General features: G+C 47.4%; 1 protein-coding gene across 1 annotated transcript in view; it reads left to right on the top strand.

Moving 5' to 3' along the window:
* The first annotated feature begins 15563 nt into the window (after positions 1 to 15563).
* The window catches only part of LOC119799813 (guanylate cyclase soluble subunit beta-2-like), a 56084-nt gene continuing 54610 nt past the window's right edge, over positions 15564 to 17037 (top strand). Inside the window, exon 1 of the mRNA XM_042054080.1 lies at positions 15564 to 15631. The gene's annotated coding sequence lies outside the window, so the exon portion shown is untranslated. The remainder of the gene's footprint in view (positions 15632 to 17037) is intronic.

Here is a 17037-nt window from a genome sequence, read left to right on the forward strand (position 1 = left end):
TGTGTGACGAAATAGTAAGAATAAAAACCTTTATTTCTGTGATCTCGGATGCCTGAAGCTGAGAATTCTGAACCCTGAGGAGGAAAAATCAGCAGGAACAGCGCAGCGGCCTTAAGGACTTCAAGGCAGCGCGCTGCCCTGGAGAACCCATGCCCACCCATGGCGTCTTCCTCTTCAATGCTTTTCGAGTGCCAATGTCAGTATCTGGGGAGGGGGCGGTTCTTTTGCGCTTTGTTTGACCAGAGAAGCCACGTCTGGAGAGGGTTTAATGGACAGCTTTCCTGCTGTGGTCCCTCAGCACAGATGTCTTCCCTGAATGTGGCTTTCTTTCTCTGCTGCTGACGCACGTGGGGGTGGGGGTGGGGGTGGGGAGTCCCCTCAGCCTCACCAGGCGACAGTTGATTATAGGCCACCCCGATGGACCATGTAAATCTTGTGCTTTGAATAGAGAAGATGCTCAGAGCCCAATACACTTTCTTCTTCTCTAGGGTTTCTTCTCCGCGGGACATGAAGCTGTGTTGGTCCACTTTGCTTGGGGTTTTGGATGCTTTTGTCTTTAATAAGACACAGTCTACCTGAAGAGTTCTAAAGGTTTAACTCATGTCTTCCGGGACAGCTTTCCTGCCCTTAAAGTTGGTATTAAATCCCAGGATCTGGGCTATGGCTCAGGAATCTTGGCTAGGAAATATAAAAATTTGAGATAAGTCAAACTGGAAACAATAAAGCCAATTTGCAAAACCAAGATGCTTTGATTGCTTCTTGTCCTTCCTAGGGTGACGGACTATTCAAGGGGATCAGCTGGTCAAAACTTTCTTAGTTTGCATGTGTGAAAACCTGCAAAGATTGTCAAACAGTGTGTGTGTGTGTAAAATGACACCTTAGTCAATGACGTTCTCACCTTGCAAGTTCAATCCCTACAACCCATGATAAAATTGTTTTTTTTTTTTTTTTAAGTAGAATAAAATCTCTAGAAGCCAAGTTTGATGGCACACACTTGTCATCCCAGCTCTGGGAAGGCAGAGACTGGCGGATCTTTGGGACTCCTGTAGTCCATTACCGTATCTGATGGGTGAGCTCCAGACCAATGAAAAACCCAGCTCAGACAAAAAGCAAGGTGGGTGGTACCTGAAGAAAGATACCTGACATTGTCCTCCGGCACTCACACACATATATGTGCACAGACACACACATGCATGCACACAATGGGCACATACATATGTAAATGCACAAGGAAAAACAGAAGGAAAGAAAGAGAAATTCAAAAGAGAGCGAGACTCCCTGGACTTTAGCCACTGGCTTCCTGTCCCCTCACCCACAACTTCTGACCCCATGTAAGCTTCCTGTTGCTGGGTTGTTATGCCGCAGCTGAGAACACAGCCACCTGTGTTAAGCCAGGGTGGCTCTAACAGGAGTCTGTCTTCCCTCCACCACTGCTTGCCTTTCATAGGGATTTGTCTCTTGCTGTTATTAATAAGTTATCACAAATTACCATCTCAATAGTGATCACAAATGAGATATAATTATACATTAGGTTATCACAAATATAAAAGCATAGAATATCCACAAGTCTATTCTCCTAAAGTTTAGAAGTGAGAAAGCCCCAATCAGCCATATTGGTTAAGTGTGGTAGGGCTTGCTCCTTCTGGAGGCCCTCTCTAGTCTCTGGGGATGCCCGCATTCCTTGGCTAGTGGCCCTTTCTTTGCATGGCCCCCAGACTCTTCCACAGAGCTCTGACTGCTCATTTGGATCCCTGCCTCTCTTTTATAAGGAAATTTGCAATAATATCAGTCTCTCCTGTTTGGGTAATTCAGGATACTTGATTCATCTCAAGGTCTTTAATTTAATAAAATAATCAGAATCTCTTTTGCCAGGCAAGGTCATGCTCACAGGTTCTGCGATCGGGTGAGCATCTTTGGGAGGCCATTCATTTTCAACTGTACCTATTCAGGATCACAAGGTATTCTAGTCCTTATGAACTCGACTTGATCACCACTGACACTTGATTCTGATAGCTCGGTGACAAGCTCATTCTGGCAGAGCTGCTATTCACAGATTCCTTTGTCTCCCACCCTATGTTACGAGTCGATTCTGTCTTGCCAGATGGCTTCCAGTTTCAGGAGGACTCCAGCTATACAGAATCCCCAAGTGGGGGAATATGGCAGTTCCATTCTGCGAGAAGAGTGGTGGGTCTCCCATGGGGTCTTTAGTAAGCTGCCACTATGTAGCATAAAGACACAGTTCCTTTTCTTCAGACGCTGGCGACCCAAAGGAGAGATCAGCATGAACCTGGGTTAAACAGTCAAGGTCCTGTTGCTTCATCCAGTGTCTCTACCTGCCCAGGAAATTCATAGATACAGAGAGCATATGTAGCCTAGGCTTGGGAAGGGAGAGGTCCTATGGGTGCCTGGAGTCTTGAAAGATGGATTTAGGCTCCAGCAGACAGTTCCAGAGGGGCATGTTGTGTCAGGGAACAAGCATTCAAAGAACAGCCCATCAGAAGTGTGGGGAAGGAGTGCACAACCAAGAGATGCTCCTCATGGAAGGGCAGGTTTTCTAACAGGCAGCTATGGAAAGGAGGTGAAGTTGAAAGAGAGTTGATCACATGGAGATAAAGCATCTGACCATGGGCTGGAGCTGAGGTGGGAGGGAGGAGGTGACCCAGCCTCCTGAGAAGTTGCAGGAGCTGGAGGAAGAGGTGGCAAGTCTCTGGGACGCTATGATAATCAATCAGTCTGAACTGTCCATCCTTAGGAGGCATTCTCGGGCCTCCTGTCTGCTCCTGCTTGACCTGGATTCCTCAGTTTCTCCTTCCTGTTTGATCTCTCTCCTCCTGGGATCATGGTGTTCACCCAAAGACATTGCCAGATATGGCCAGATGGAACCCCTGAGCTGGGTCTCTCTGTGATCCCTGTGTGTGTGTGTGTGTGTGTGTGTGTGTGTGTGTGTGTGTGTGTGTGGTTTAGCCTACTTCCCCAGTGGCTATCTGCCTCCAGCCAGAGTTGACACTGAATAGATCTCATGCCACACAAGATGCTAGCATATGATGGATATTCTCTTGGGTGGGGCGAAGGCCATTGTGTGTTTGTCGATTTATTTGTCATTTGGCCCAGAATACTGAGCAGCAGCTCTGTCCTGCGTCTGGGATTAGAATATGAATAGAGGCCTGCCTGGCTTTAATTCAGTGGGCGGGACAGACATTGATGACAAGATTGCACTGAAGTGTGAAGTGCCCGAAGGATGGCGGCAAGCTCTGCAGAAGGCCCGCGATGTCACCGAGGATCTGTCACAGGAAAGTCCTACTTAGGCAGAAGACGCTAGCGGGGGAAGATTCTGCAGCTTCTCTTCAGCTCTACAGTCCGCTCGCAGGCACTCCCAGCAGGCGCCGCGCTCCATCCCGCCAGCAGGGGTCCTCTTGGTTGTGTGCGCCGCCGGGACCTAACCTGAGTGGACGGATGCTCACTCTCACAGACACTCCCCGTTTCTCCCGGAGTCCTCTCTGTCCTGAGCGCCTTGGAACCACGCTAAGGACAAATTGTGGGTGGGTTGATCTGCAGCTCATCTGAGTGAAGTGTGGGCACTAAGTTCGGCGGACGGCAAGAGGCAGCAGCTCGTGAAGGGTTTGGGGGCTAGAGAGGGGATTCAGGCTAAGGCTGTATCATGCTGGAGGAGGTTTGGCTCGTTTGAGGGGGCTCAGAGCTTCAGCTCATTCATGAGATATTGCAGAACAAGCAGAGATGCCAAACACTGACAGCAGGGGACCCTGGAGCAGAACGAGACGGACGTGAATGGGATGTGTGAGCAGCAACCAGTTAACATTGGGGGTATCTTGAGGACACATATGGCCTTATTCGTCTCAAATGTGAATCTAGTATAATTATAATGTTTTATCATCATCATCATCATTATCATCATTATCATCATCATCATCATTACTACATCCTAAATGCCTGGACTATCATTACGCTTAGCTCTGTTATTATTATTTTATTTTTTAATTAAAATATGTATTCATACTTGGCAGTGATGGCACATGCATTTAATCCCAGCACTTGGGAGGCAGAGGCAGAAAGATCTCCAAGTTCAAGGCCAACGTAGTCTACAGAGTGAGTTCCAGAACACCCAGGGCTACAAGGAAAACCACTGTCTCAAAATAAAATAAAATAAAATAAAATAAAATAGAATGAAATAAAAATGCATTCATTTATGCATATTAATTTATACATACATGAGCTTATGTGTGCCATGAATGTGCAGGTGCCCAGGGAGGCAGAGGATGCCGGGTCCCCTGGTGGATCTCCAGATATAAGTAGTTGTGAGACACCTGATATAGCTACTGGGAATAAAAACCTGGATCCTCTGGGAGAACAGCGAGTAGAGCCATCTTTGCAGCCCCTCTCCCCTATTTTAAAGACAGTTTCATTATGTAGCTCTGACAAGTCTAGAACTCAATATGTAGGCTAGGCTGGCCTAGAATTCAGAGGTCTTGCCTCCGTGTCCCACGTCCCAAGATTAAAAGTGTGTGCCACCATCCTGGCTCACTGTCAACATTGACATCATCATCATCTTCAGCCTGAGGTAAGACCCAGGCTGGACCCAGACTTCCTGTGCTGTAATGGGGCTTGAAAGACAGGGCATCTCACATACGCGATTCACATACTTCCAACTTAGAACATTAAGGGGATGATTAAGTTATCATTACCTGTCTAAGTGCACGGCCTGTCCATATCATTAACTGGCATAGAAGCTGGATTAATTATCGCCTAGGATATTAATTTTTGCCACACAAACAGTAGCAAAAGAAAACTTACATCGCTGGAGGAAGAACCAACTAAGAAAACCACTTTCAGGAAGTCAGGGTACCAACTTGTGGTGAAAGCGGGCTCTCCAAAGTCACGTGTCTGCGACCCCCCCCCCCCCCAGAAGTCTGCGGAGGGCTGCTCCAGGGCCCCAGCTCCTGATGCAGAATCATGTCTGAATGGTGCCTCGCGGCAGCGGCTGGAGCACAATGGGAATGGTCAGTATTGCAGCTGACATTTTCCGTTATTTAAGCGACAGTCAGTTGTCTGCAACGTGACAGTTGGGTTATCCGTTTTGCAGGTGGCTCTTACTTTATCAAGTGAATCAGATTCAATTAAACCTAAAGGAAGCTGAGCTTGGTCTTAAATGAGCCCCTGCACGTCACGGTACATGTAGATTGATCACCACCTCTCAAGCCTGTTTCTGTGTGTAGCACTGCAGTTGCAGGACGGTGGCCTGGAGAAGACACTAGCCTCAGTTTAGGTTAGTGATCAAAGCTGTGTAGCTGGAGCCAACCTCACACCCCGCATCCCTCTTAAGGATCTGCCGGGCTGCACGACTTTGGCCACATGGTGGCGCTCCAAGCCCAACAATTCCCGGTCCGCCGCTGGCTGAAAATAAACCGCAAACCGAAGAGAGGAAGTGAGATCGGGGTAGTGTGGGCGCGTGTCCGCAGGGAGGCGATCTGGGTTCGTGAGTGGGTGGCCTCACTGTGGAAAAAGCCTACGTTCTCGCTGGTTTCCTGGGTCCCGAGCGACGGCTCTGATGTGAAATGAAAGGGCTTAGGTGCTGAAACCCAAGCCTCGGTCCACATGCAAATCAAAACTCCATCTTTCTTTGCTAGATGAGAGGAAACGGACCAATAAGACCTGATGGCTGACTTTGCTAGAGAAGGGGACATCACCCCCTTTCTAAGCTTTTACTGTAAAAGAAAGGGGACAGTTCCAGCTCTGACCCCCGCTAGCGTGGGGTCAAGAAAGCCTCTGACTTCTCTTCAACCTTGTTTTCATCTTTCGGGGTGTGTGTGTTAATAAGAGGACCAACTTTACAAGGTCGTTTGTTATAAGGAGGAAAGGGAATTAGGCAGACCCGAAGGACATTGCTCACATCCATTGGAGCAAACCCGGCAGTGTTGTGTGATTTATTCTAAACCAAGCCGAGTGTGCGGTGCCAGGTGAAAAAACAAAACAAAACAAAAAAAACCCCGATGATCTCCACAGCTGGTGTGGCCAGTCTAAATCACCCTGTGGCTGTGGACATTTAAGGAAACAGACTGCTTGGTCTGCTGGTATTGGTTCCCCTGGCTTTTGAATGCTGAATTAATAACTTTGGAAATAGAACTGAAAGAAATGTGGAGCCTTTGGTTCGGATTGTTGGTTTTTATTAATTTGTTTTGAGACAGGGTCTTCCTGACTTGAGTTCCCCATCCTCCTGCCTCAGCCATCCTAGTGGTGAGATTACAAGCCCCAATCACACCAGTGTTCTGACATAACAGTGTTTGGTTTTGAGACAGGTTCTTGTTCCATTGCCTGGTCTATTGTGAAACAATCTCCCACCCCAGCTTCCCAACTAGCTAGGGCCCCCAGCCAGTCCCACCGTGCCTGACTCGAAACTCTGGCTTTAACCCCAGATATACCTTCAGCCTAGGCATCCCCACCCAAGCCACCTTGAGGTGTTAGCCACGCCAGGGGAGAAGATCAAGAAGCACACAAGGCTAGACAAATGCAAATGTAAAACACTCAACAAAACCAGCTAAGGGTGGGGTTTTTGCACTGATCCTTGCCTCTGATACATCCTTCTAATTTACGTTGTTAAACAATAGCTAAAGTTTACTTAAGTGTGTGGTATCGTGCCCTTTCCCGCTGTCCTATGAACAATGAAAGTTTCTCAACGCACATAACAATAAGATTGTTGTGCTGGGTCAGCGTTCATCGTATCAGAGGCTCACCTGACAAAGCTGTGTTTATAAATGTCTGCTTAAAAGAAAGGATAATGTCTGATTCGAGTGTACTGGGAAATGAGCAAACCATCAAAATGGCAGACACAGTAGAAGGAAGGCATGCTTTATGACCCGATGCGTGTGGCGTTTGAGAGCAAGCAAAACCAAGCCCAGGGAAGAGAACAGTGGAAAGCTGGGCACCAGCTGGCAGAGAAGGGGCACCAAGGGAACTTGCTTGACAATAGAGACACTCTTCTATCTGGGTATGAACAACGCTGGCATATACATTTGCCAGAATTCGCGGGACAGTTCACTTTAGAGTAACAAAAGGCAACCATAAAAAAAAAAACCTGTCCCTCCAAACAGTGGTCACAGAATATACAGGACAGCCCATGATGTCATGGGAAAGGAAGGGCTCTTTCCATATAGTAACAAGTCCTTCTTGGCTGCTTGAACAATTGACAAACATATGAAATGTCAGCTAATCTTCTAGACAGCTTCGCAACCCGGGCACGGCTTTCTTGGTGCACACACTGTCTGTCTTTTCAAATGTTTACAGAGTATTTACAAAGAGTCGTCCTTTGGGTGGCAGTTGTAATTAGGGAAACTGGCAGAGAAAATTAACACATACCATAAAAGAGGGATAATTAGGGCTCTGCCATATACAATATTATTATCAAATGGCAGTCGCCCTTGAATCCGATTGGCTCACACACACTGGCCTCGTAAGGAAGCTCCTCCCTTCCACATTACTTTGGTTATGAAGCTGCCACGTTCCATGGATGATGGGCCATATGGTACTTAACATCAGAATGAAAATGAGCTTGTGCTTTTTTTGTGCAAGATGCTGAAAATTATTAGAAAATCAGAAAGCCTAATTCCCACCAAGTTCCTGAGACCTGCCATCTGCTTCATGAAAAAGAAAGGGGGAGGGTTTTTTTTTTTTTTTTAAAGAAAACCATTTACTTATTGTGAAGTGTGAGTATTTGTATGTTTGAAGAAACAGAGTGGGGGGTGTGGGCTATAAGGGGGAGCCAGAGCAAGCCCATTTGGCAGGGCCAAAAGAGCTGTCAGCTGAACGTGGTGGGAGGGGTCTGGGGAGCGTAATTATGGAAATCATCTACTCTGGAGGCTGTTTCTCAGGACCACATGTCCCCTCCACATAGGAGCAGCTCAGAGTCATTGAGCTTTTGCGAATCTGCAAAATCACTATTTTGTAGTGAGGAGGGGCTTCCCGGGGTCCTGGTGTCCCTGAGGGTCTGGCCTCTCTGAAGAGCGGATGGTGAGAGCCAAGAGAAGGGAACAAGGACCTGGAGAAGGTCAACGATGGGGACGCCAGGAAAGCTTTCTCAGGGGCGCTGCAGCTGTGTGGGAGGGGGCTCTGGAGAGGAGAATGTGAGGGGTACCTACCCTTCGCCAGGCTGAGACCAATGGCCAGTTGCTTTCAGGAGAGCACCAGGGTCTGTCTGGACAGACGTCAGTGAACCATTGCAGCCTCACGGCCAAGGTCATGAGACGCTGTCTTAACGGAGAGTCACATTTGAGTGGCTGCCGGGGACCTCCACACTGTGTATCCAGAAGGGTCTAGCACACCCTCCTCCTGTTTATTGCATTTATTTATCCGTCCTCTTGTGTTTGCGTGCCACAGTTACCAGGTCCGCTGGAACAGCCTCAGGCAACACTCATGGGATCCGGTTAGCGGCTGGATTTCTCATCTGAAACCCCAAGAAACACTCAGGAAGTAGACTTCAGGCCAACAGCTTACCTGAGCCCTCAATATAGCAGTAGTTCAGTGGGAGAAGAAAGTTTTCAGGCCCCAGGGGATGCCACATTGATAGCATTACAGGGTCAAGTGCTGGTCGAGGCAGGCACTTCTTGGATGTCATCCAAAGGGGTTTAATTAGAGGTCTACCAGCAGAGAATCTCCTGTAAGAGGCAGCTTTCCTGAGGGATGTAGGGGTCCTCTTGAAGCCAAGTTCAGGGTTCTGGGAATGTGCTTGTGACCTGGTATCCAGAAACAGCGTTGCTGCAACGAGCCCCCAGTCTCCTCAGGCCTCAAACACGCGGTGTGCAAAGGGGCTTTGTCAAACAGCAGACAGGAGTTTCTGTGTCTGTTTCTCAGAATGAACCAGGCACACCACTGATCTCAGGATTTAGGGGCCAGAGACAGGCAGATCTCTGAGTTCAAGGCCACCTTGGTCGATCTAGTGAGTTCCAGGACAGCCAAGGCTACATAAAACCCTGTCTTGGAAGGAAGGAAGGAAGGAAGGAAGGAAGGAAGGAAGGAAGGAAGGAAGGAAGGAAGGAAGGAAGACACCAGCCATCCTCTATGGGAGGAAGGGCACACACTGCAGAACCAGCAGGAAAAAGTCACCTGTCACCATAGTCTTGGGGGTGTAGCAAGAACGTGGCACTCTTTTCCTTCAAGTCTCCCAGCTTGCCACACACAGGCGGCAAGACAGTCTGGCCAGCCTCCTGGAGTTCTGCCCATCTCTGCTGTATGGGCTACAGCCTCCATGGGGAGAGCATGGCACAAGGCTACTTACTGTGTTGACACCCCAGGGGGATGCTTCAGGCTTCACACTTAACTCCTGAGAGCTTAGCGCAGGAGATGTCACCCCCCTGGGGTGGCAGGTGGCAGGTCCTGCTTGCTCTCAACGGGGACAGCCTAGCCTTTTAGTCCCTGGGCAGGGTTCAGCAGAAGGCTGTGGTTAGTTCTAACTTCATTGTGGAATTATCTCCACGGCTGCAAGGCTACCAGAGACTCAACAAGCCAGCTTGGACACAGTGTATGCAGCCTGCTCCTGGAGACACATAGCTGGACGTCATGGTAAGCAGCGAGCGGTGGCCTCTGTTCTGCTGGAACAGAGCCTCTCTGGCCCCAGGGGTAGGTGACTTTACTCAAGATTTTGACAAATAAAACAGTCTCTAAAGCGATACAACTCAGATAGTTTTTAAAGAGTAGATGTGGTATTTCAAAGGGAAACTGATTGCAGTTTCCAGTGACTATCAAGTTAAACGTCAAGCAAGCTTTATGAAGCATCTGAATCCTATTTACCTTCCCAAGCCCATAGCTTTTCAAGGTCCAGCTACCGACTTGGCTCATTCCTTTGGTCCTCTCTGTGGCCACGGCATCAGTTTTGCGTCTTCAAGTTCTGTGTGTCCACCTATCCTGGACATCTTGTTATAACTAAAAAGCTGTCCGTTTAGAGCTGTAATGCTTCCTTCCAGAAGAATCCTAAAGTGAGCAGAAGTGGGAGAAACAGGGAATCACCATTTGGTCCCACAGTAATAGCTGCCACGAGCCAGCTCTGCCAGGAGATAGTGGCGGGGCAGAGTTTCAGCAGAAACGGGACATCCCCATACTTTCAAATTGCATTTAGCAAATACTTAGCAATTACTGAGGAAAGCATGGAGGGCTTAAAGTAGAGAATCCTAGTGACCCTGCCTTAGCATAGTGTTCAACGTGGGGCACCCCAGCCACCTCCTGCTGTACAGTCGCTGGGTGGGACAGCGGAAGACAGGGCAAGCAGATGCAAGATGGGATCCGGAAGAGCTAAGGGGATGTTAGCAAAGCAAACACAAGGAAACCAAGGTCAGCTTTTAACTCCCTGCCTTACCTATCCTTGACTGCACTGTAGGAAAGGAACCCCTAATGTTGAAAGATGGCTCGATTAAGTAAGATGTCAGTAAGTCAAGCTGGATGGGGGATCCAGGAGCACTGGCGTCCCCATAACCCTTCTGAAAGTTTTAAATCCTGTGACTCATTTAGAACGTAACAAGATACGTACACGAGTGTATGTTTGTATGTGACATGTAATATATTAAAGATAAATCAAGGTAAATCAGGTTGGTATGGTGTCAGCAGCATGTAAACAGAACGATCTCTTCTAAATGAGCCACTGCCTCACAGTGAACATGACTTTAGAGTCTCTCCTCTCACGGTTTTATTCAAAAGCATAATTCTTTGATTTTCATTGAAAACCTTTGAAAAACACTCATGTTTTGGAATAAGGACACCAGAGCTGGAAAGCAGCTCTGCGCAGGCTTGCCTAACACACACGAACCCCCAGCTTTGGCTCTCAGACCCTCATAAAGAAGGCCTAAACTCTATAACAGGTGTACTCAGAAGGGAGGTTGAAGGGTCAGAGGTTCAAGGCTACCCTGGACTACTACAAGAAATTCTGGCTCAGAAATACAGATAAAAACTAAAGTTTTTTTAATTGAAAATTCATACAACATATTCTGATCATATTTTCCCCTTTCTCGTCTTTTCCCAGGTCCTTCTCCCCTCCCCACTCTTCCCTTCCCATTGCATACCTCTCCCTTCCCGCATGTTAGGAAACAAACAGGCAAATGAAACAAACAAAACAGAACAAAAAGAAAAAGAAAATCACAAGAAATACACACACACACACACACACACATACACACATACACACCCACATACACACATACACACATACATACACACATACACACACATATACACATACACACACATACACACATACACACACATACACACATACACACACATACACACACATACACACATACACACATACACACACACACACATACACACACATACACACATACACACACATACACACATACACACACATACACACATACACACACATACACACACACACACACACACACAACACACACACACACACACACACACGTGCACCCAAAACCTATAAAAATACAAAATCAGGAACTGTATTACATAAACAAAAGACAAGAAAGATTAAACATGTCCAAAGCAATATGGGACCAAAAAACTCCACGAAACACCATAGAGTTCTTTTTGTGTTGGCCATTTACTACGAAGCATGGGGTCTGCCCTTAATTTGGTTAATATACCCAATGATACACCATTGAAGAAAACTAATTTTTTTCTTTGCTAGTAATTGTTGATACCTTGTTGGTTAGGGGTGGGAGCTTGTGTCTACTTCCTCTTCTCAGACCTGGGACAACAAATAAAACTTTTGTTTGCTTGTTTGAGACAGGGTTTCTCTGGGTAACCATCCAGGCTGTCCTGGAACTCACTCTGTAGACCAGGTTGACCTTGAACTCACAGGTATCCACCTGTCTCTGCCTCCTGAGTGCTGGGATTAAAGGTGTGCGCTACCACCACCTGGTTTAAAATATTTTTAAAAAGGGAAAATTCTTAAATAAAATCATCACAACTTGTATCACTTATTCTAGACATGAAACTCTGCCAAACTGCCAAATTTGTAGTCCAGGCTTGACTTTACCCGGTATGTGCCCATGGGTAACCTTGAACTTCTAGCCCCTCCTCCTTGCACCTTCAGAGTGCTGGGGTGACAGTTGTAGACCATCACGCCCAGTTGCTGTGGGGTTGAAGCTCAAAACCGGAGCTCTCAAGCGTGCTAGCCAAGCACTCTACAGACCACTGTATCCTGAGCCCTTTGGTGTATAATCTCTGGGAAGCATGGCTCTTGGCACTTAGAGTCGTCATGTGCTTCTATCTACTGTGTCATTTTAGCTCCAGAAGGAAGGACCACTCTGATGCCCACTGTGAGGCTGGGGGAAGCGCCAATGTCCAACAGCCCCTTCTTGGGGGCAGACTCCAGAACCATTCGTCTATAAACTATCAGTTATAGATGCTCTCGCCTATAAGGTGCTATCAGTTCCAGCTTAGCTCATAGAGCAGACTGGGTTCACAGAAATTAGACAATTCATCCCCAAACACACAGTTCTAAAATACAGACAGAAACCCAAGGAGCTATAGAGCCCAAGCTTCTCCCCCCCTCCCCCCACACACTAAGCACCAACATCCTTGGACCTCTCTAAGGTTGTATTACAGGATGGAGTGTGTACCCTAGTCAACAGATGGCAGGCACAGACACTGGGAGAAAGATTCAGTCAGCCCTCACCGTTTTCACACACTTCAACGCTCCTTTCTTGGGTGTGCTTCAGGTAGGACCCAAGTTCCCTCTAAAAGACTGGGATGGCCTTAGCCAGCAAGAGTCTTCGTTGGCTGGTCAATCTGACTGGAAAGCAGTGACGGCAGGAGGTTGGCCGTGACGCTTGGCCATTTCTACAAAGTCCTTGAAAGGTCTGTGACAGGACCAAGGTTTCTTCTGAGAATCCTTTGCAGACCGGGGAGCTGCAGTCCCAGCAACTCAGGCCCACTCTGCACCAGCCTGCCGGTTCTCCAGTCTTTCCAGCGGGGACATTTCCTATCAGTAGCAAAGGCAAGAACATCCATGCATTCCTCTCATCTTTTTCCTTTTCAAAGACTGTGGAGTGCCAAGCTAGAGCTCTGAGGCTTTGTGCCGGCGAGGTCAGCCCTGAGTTCCCACTGGAGCTGAGAGTATAATAATAATCTTTAGAGGCGAGACTGTGTGGGATTCTATGTGAGCTAAGCATCTAGGGACTCCAGGGATTAGCTACACCAATCCCAGACATTATTGGACAACAAAGACAAAAGCCACTTGTCTGACTGACCGAATGTAAGGTGTACCATCCAAGTGGTTAAAACCCAGAAAAGATGATAAGGCTTCCAGGCTTTCCTGAGCCTCAGTTTCCCATGGGTAGGTAGTTACCCATGGTCATTGGGATGAAGATAGTGGGCATGATGTTCTTATTTGATCTCGCATTGTTTTGTAAAGATCTATAAGACAAATCATTATAATCTTTGTTAACCTGGATTGATTTGAAATACCTGGGGATAGTCACAGATTTCCATGAGTTCAAACTAGAGGCTTCAGTTAGGTGCTTATATATTCAATGTGTTTATTGAGCACCTGCTGTGTGCTGGGTTCTATCTTGGTACTCGAATCAAACTATAGATCAACGACTCATGCATCTTCACCTTATGGAGCTTATTATTTAGCAAAGGAAGGAGAGGGACCCTATCCACTGTAGGAGCCTGCTGAGCTCAGGGAGTGGTAGCAGGCATTGGGATGAGCTGAGGTCGGAGGAGTGGGCACAGTACTGAATCTTATGCTTTATGTATTTGAATGCATTGGTGCCAGGCTAGGATAAGGAGGGGGCATCTTTAGGTTGGGGAAGGGGAAGAGGTGTATATGACGCTGTTGTGGGAGCTGGAACCACAGCAGGACAGAGGCCTGTTTCCAGGGAAGAGCTATGCCAGGGTCCTGCTCTGTGCTTCTGCCCTGGGTCCTTCCTCTTTAAAACCTTTGTCATGGGGCTGGGAAGTTGGTTCCGCTGATGAACTGCTGGCTATACAAAGCATAAGGTCCTAAATTCAGATCTCCAGAACCTGTGTAAAAATCTGGTGTGTATGGGTTGGGCAGGGTGGTGGTGGTGTTATTATCTGTAATTCTAGCACTTGGAGGTAGAGACTGGACAACCTCTAGAGCTTGCTGGTCAGCTAGCCCAGCCAATCAGTGAACTCCAAGTTCGGTGAGAGACCTTTGTCTGAAGTGATTGAGGAAAACACCATACCATGCAACTTTGACCTCTGGTCTCCATGTACACACACATACACACACACACACACACAGAGGCATATAGAGGTGTGCATACACACAGACACACACATGCATGCCCACTCACCTATGGTGAGGACCTTGCTGGTGCATGCCTGTAGTTCCAGCACTTGAGAAATGAAGGCAAGAGAGCCAGGAATCCAAGGTCATCCTTGCCTGTGTAGTTTTGAGTCCAACCTAGATTACAAGAGACCCTGTCTCAAAATTCCCAAACAAGAAAGAACAAAACTCTGTGAAAACCCAGACATATATGATCAACTTCCAGCTAGACACTGATGACCAAAAGAGTCCTTTGCTTTAGGAAGAAACCTCCTAGAAGTCAGTTCACTGATCCTTTCAGATAGAATCCAGCTCTGAGGTAGGAGCCCAGGTGCTGAGGTTGGCCTGTGCAGGGCACGCATGGGCACTAAAGATGCTCAGGGGCCCTTCCTCTTGTTCTGCTGGAGCAAAGAAGAGAATGGACGAGTGAGGGAACCTACAGGAACACTCCTCCTGCCTCCCTGATGTTAGTTTTTAGGGAGTGAGTGATAGGTTTACCCTTGCAGCATTATTCTCCCTCTCTCTCTCTCTCTCTCTCTCTCTCTCTCTCTCTTTCCCCCCTCTTTTTCTTCATACTAGTGAGGGAACACAGCCTTTTTGTATTTACCAGTCAAATGCTCAACTACTGAGCCATTTCCTAGTTCATCTTTCTCAGCCTGTGCTGTTGGTTCCTTTTTTGTCGACTCTTTACTTCCTGAACACATACCCAGACCTAGATTCATTTTTAAAAGATTTTGTTTATTATGTATGCATTTTTCTGCCTGCATGTGTGCCTACAGGAGAGGGTGCCAGATCTCATTACAGATGGTTGTGAGCCATCATGTGGTTGCTGGGAATTGAGCTCAGGACCTTTGGAAGAACAGCCAATGCTCTTAACCTCTGAGCCATCTCTCCAGCCCCTAGATTCATTTTCATAAAGAAAAACAATATGTTCTTTTAGTAATTTCTTGGACCTGATGTGAAGTGTGTGCCCCTAATCTTCCAATGTTCAATGTAATGCCTTTGAACCCTTCATCTAACCAAAGAAACTTCCTATTCAAAGTGGGGCCCCAAAGAGCAGGAAACACCTTCTGAAATGGTAAGACTGGAACTCCGGCTCCCAGGATCCTCTGGCTGCTCAGTTTTTCCTCTGCCAGGAAAGGGTGATAGCTAGTACTCAGTGACTAGAGAACCCTGGAAAGCCATAGTCAGCTTCCGAGGACCACGCCTACCTGCAGATACCCACAGAAAGGCTAGGCCTAGGGTGGCATGCTTCATTTTCCAAATTTTCTCTCCTTTTGTGTTCTAGTATGGATTCATCAACACCTGTCTACAGTCTCTTGTGACAGAGAAATTTGGTGAAGAGACGTGGGAAAAACTGAAGTAAGTGCATCAAAAAAGAGTGAAGTACCCCGCGAGTTTCCACGTGGTCTGTTGTTTACATCAATAGGAAGGTGAAGTACCCTATGGGCTTCCACGGTTTCTGCTGTTGTACGTCAGTAGGAAGGTGAAGCACCCCATGGGCTTCCATGTGGTCTGTTGTACATCAATAGGAAGGTGAAGTACCCCGCCAGCTTCCACGTGATCTGTTGTTGTACGTCAATAGGAAGGTGAAGCACCCCATGAGCTTCCACGCGGTCTGTTGTACATCAGTAGGAAGCTGAAGTACCCTATGGGCTTCCACGTGGTCTATTGTTGTACATCAACAGGAAGGTGAAGCACCCCGCGAGCTTCCACGTGGTTTGCTATTTGTTTTCTTTTGTTTTGAAGGGTGCCAGTATGTTACCGACTTCTTGGTGAAAGAGTCAGTTGAGCAGGTAACTGTACTCTTCTAATTCTCAGGGAGTTTTAGTGATTGGAGACAGCTATAGTTCCTTACACACATTAGCTAGACACAGAAAAGACTCCTTAAACCATATTGGGGTTTTGTGCGACTGTGTCCATGTATATGTATGTGTGAGTATGTGGTTACATGTGTATTGTGTGCATGGAGAGGCCAGAGATCCATCAGGTATCTTCCTCAATCTTTCCCACTGTCTTTTTTGAGATAGAGTATCTCACTAAACCTGGAGCTCACTGATTTGGCTAGACTGTTGGCCGACAAGTTCTAGGGACCTGCTTGCTCTGCCATCCCCAACCCCTGTGTTTGGGTTACTGATGTGTACCACCATGCCCTGCTTTTATGTGGGTGTCAGGGACCCAAACTTAGGCCCTCATGTTTGAGTGACAAACACTTTACTGACTGAGGCATCTTCCCAGCCCCCCACCTTCTCTATTCCTAAAATAAGCCTTAAAACAGGGTCCTCCAGATGTTGATAAGCACTTACAAGATGCTAGCATGAATTTCATGAATGAACTTCCATTGCACTCCTGTCTCTCTATTCTTATGTGTCTGTCTCTCTTTTGGCATCTTTCTGTCTCTCTCCTAACAGTAGGATTAAACTCAGGGCCTTGGACATGCTAGGTCCTTAGTGCTGGCCTACACCTGCTCATTTATTGTTCGTCATCACTGATGAGAGAGCAAATCGTGGGGAGAGGAAGAAGGGGGAGAGGGAGGGAGTAGGAATAGAGCCCAGAGTCAGGCAAACACGCTACTACTTAGCCATTGTGATTGGAAGCATCACCCCAGTCCCTGGTATCCATCCTTGGGATGCAAATGGTGCGGAATGTTCTATTTCAAGCCCCCTCCCCCTGGGAGTTGCCTTGGTCTGGACTCCACCTCTGGGAAAGCCTGCCAGACGCTGACCCCTCCCACAGGGTATTTAGGCTCACGTGGTCTTGGGGTTTGC

The sequence above is a fragment of the Arvicola amphibius genome, chromosome 13 (assembly GCF_903992535.2).
Source record: "Arvicola amphibius chromosome 13, mArvAmp1.2, whole genome shotgun sequence".
NCBI lineage: Eukaryota > Metazoa > Chordata > Mammalia > Rodentia > Cricetidae > Arvicola > Arvicola amphibius.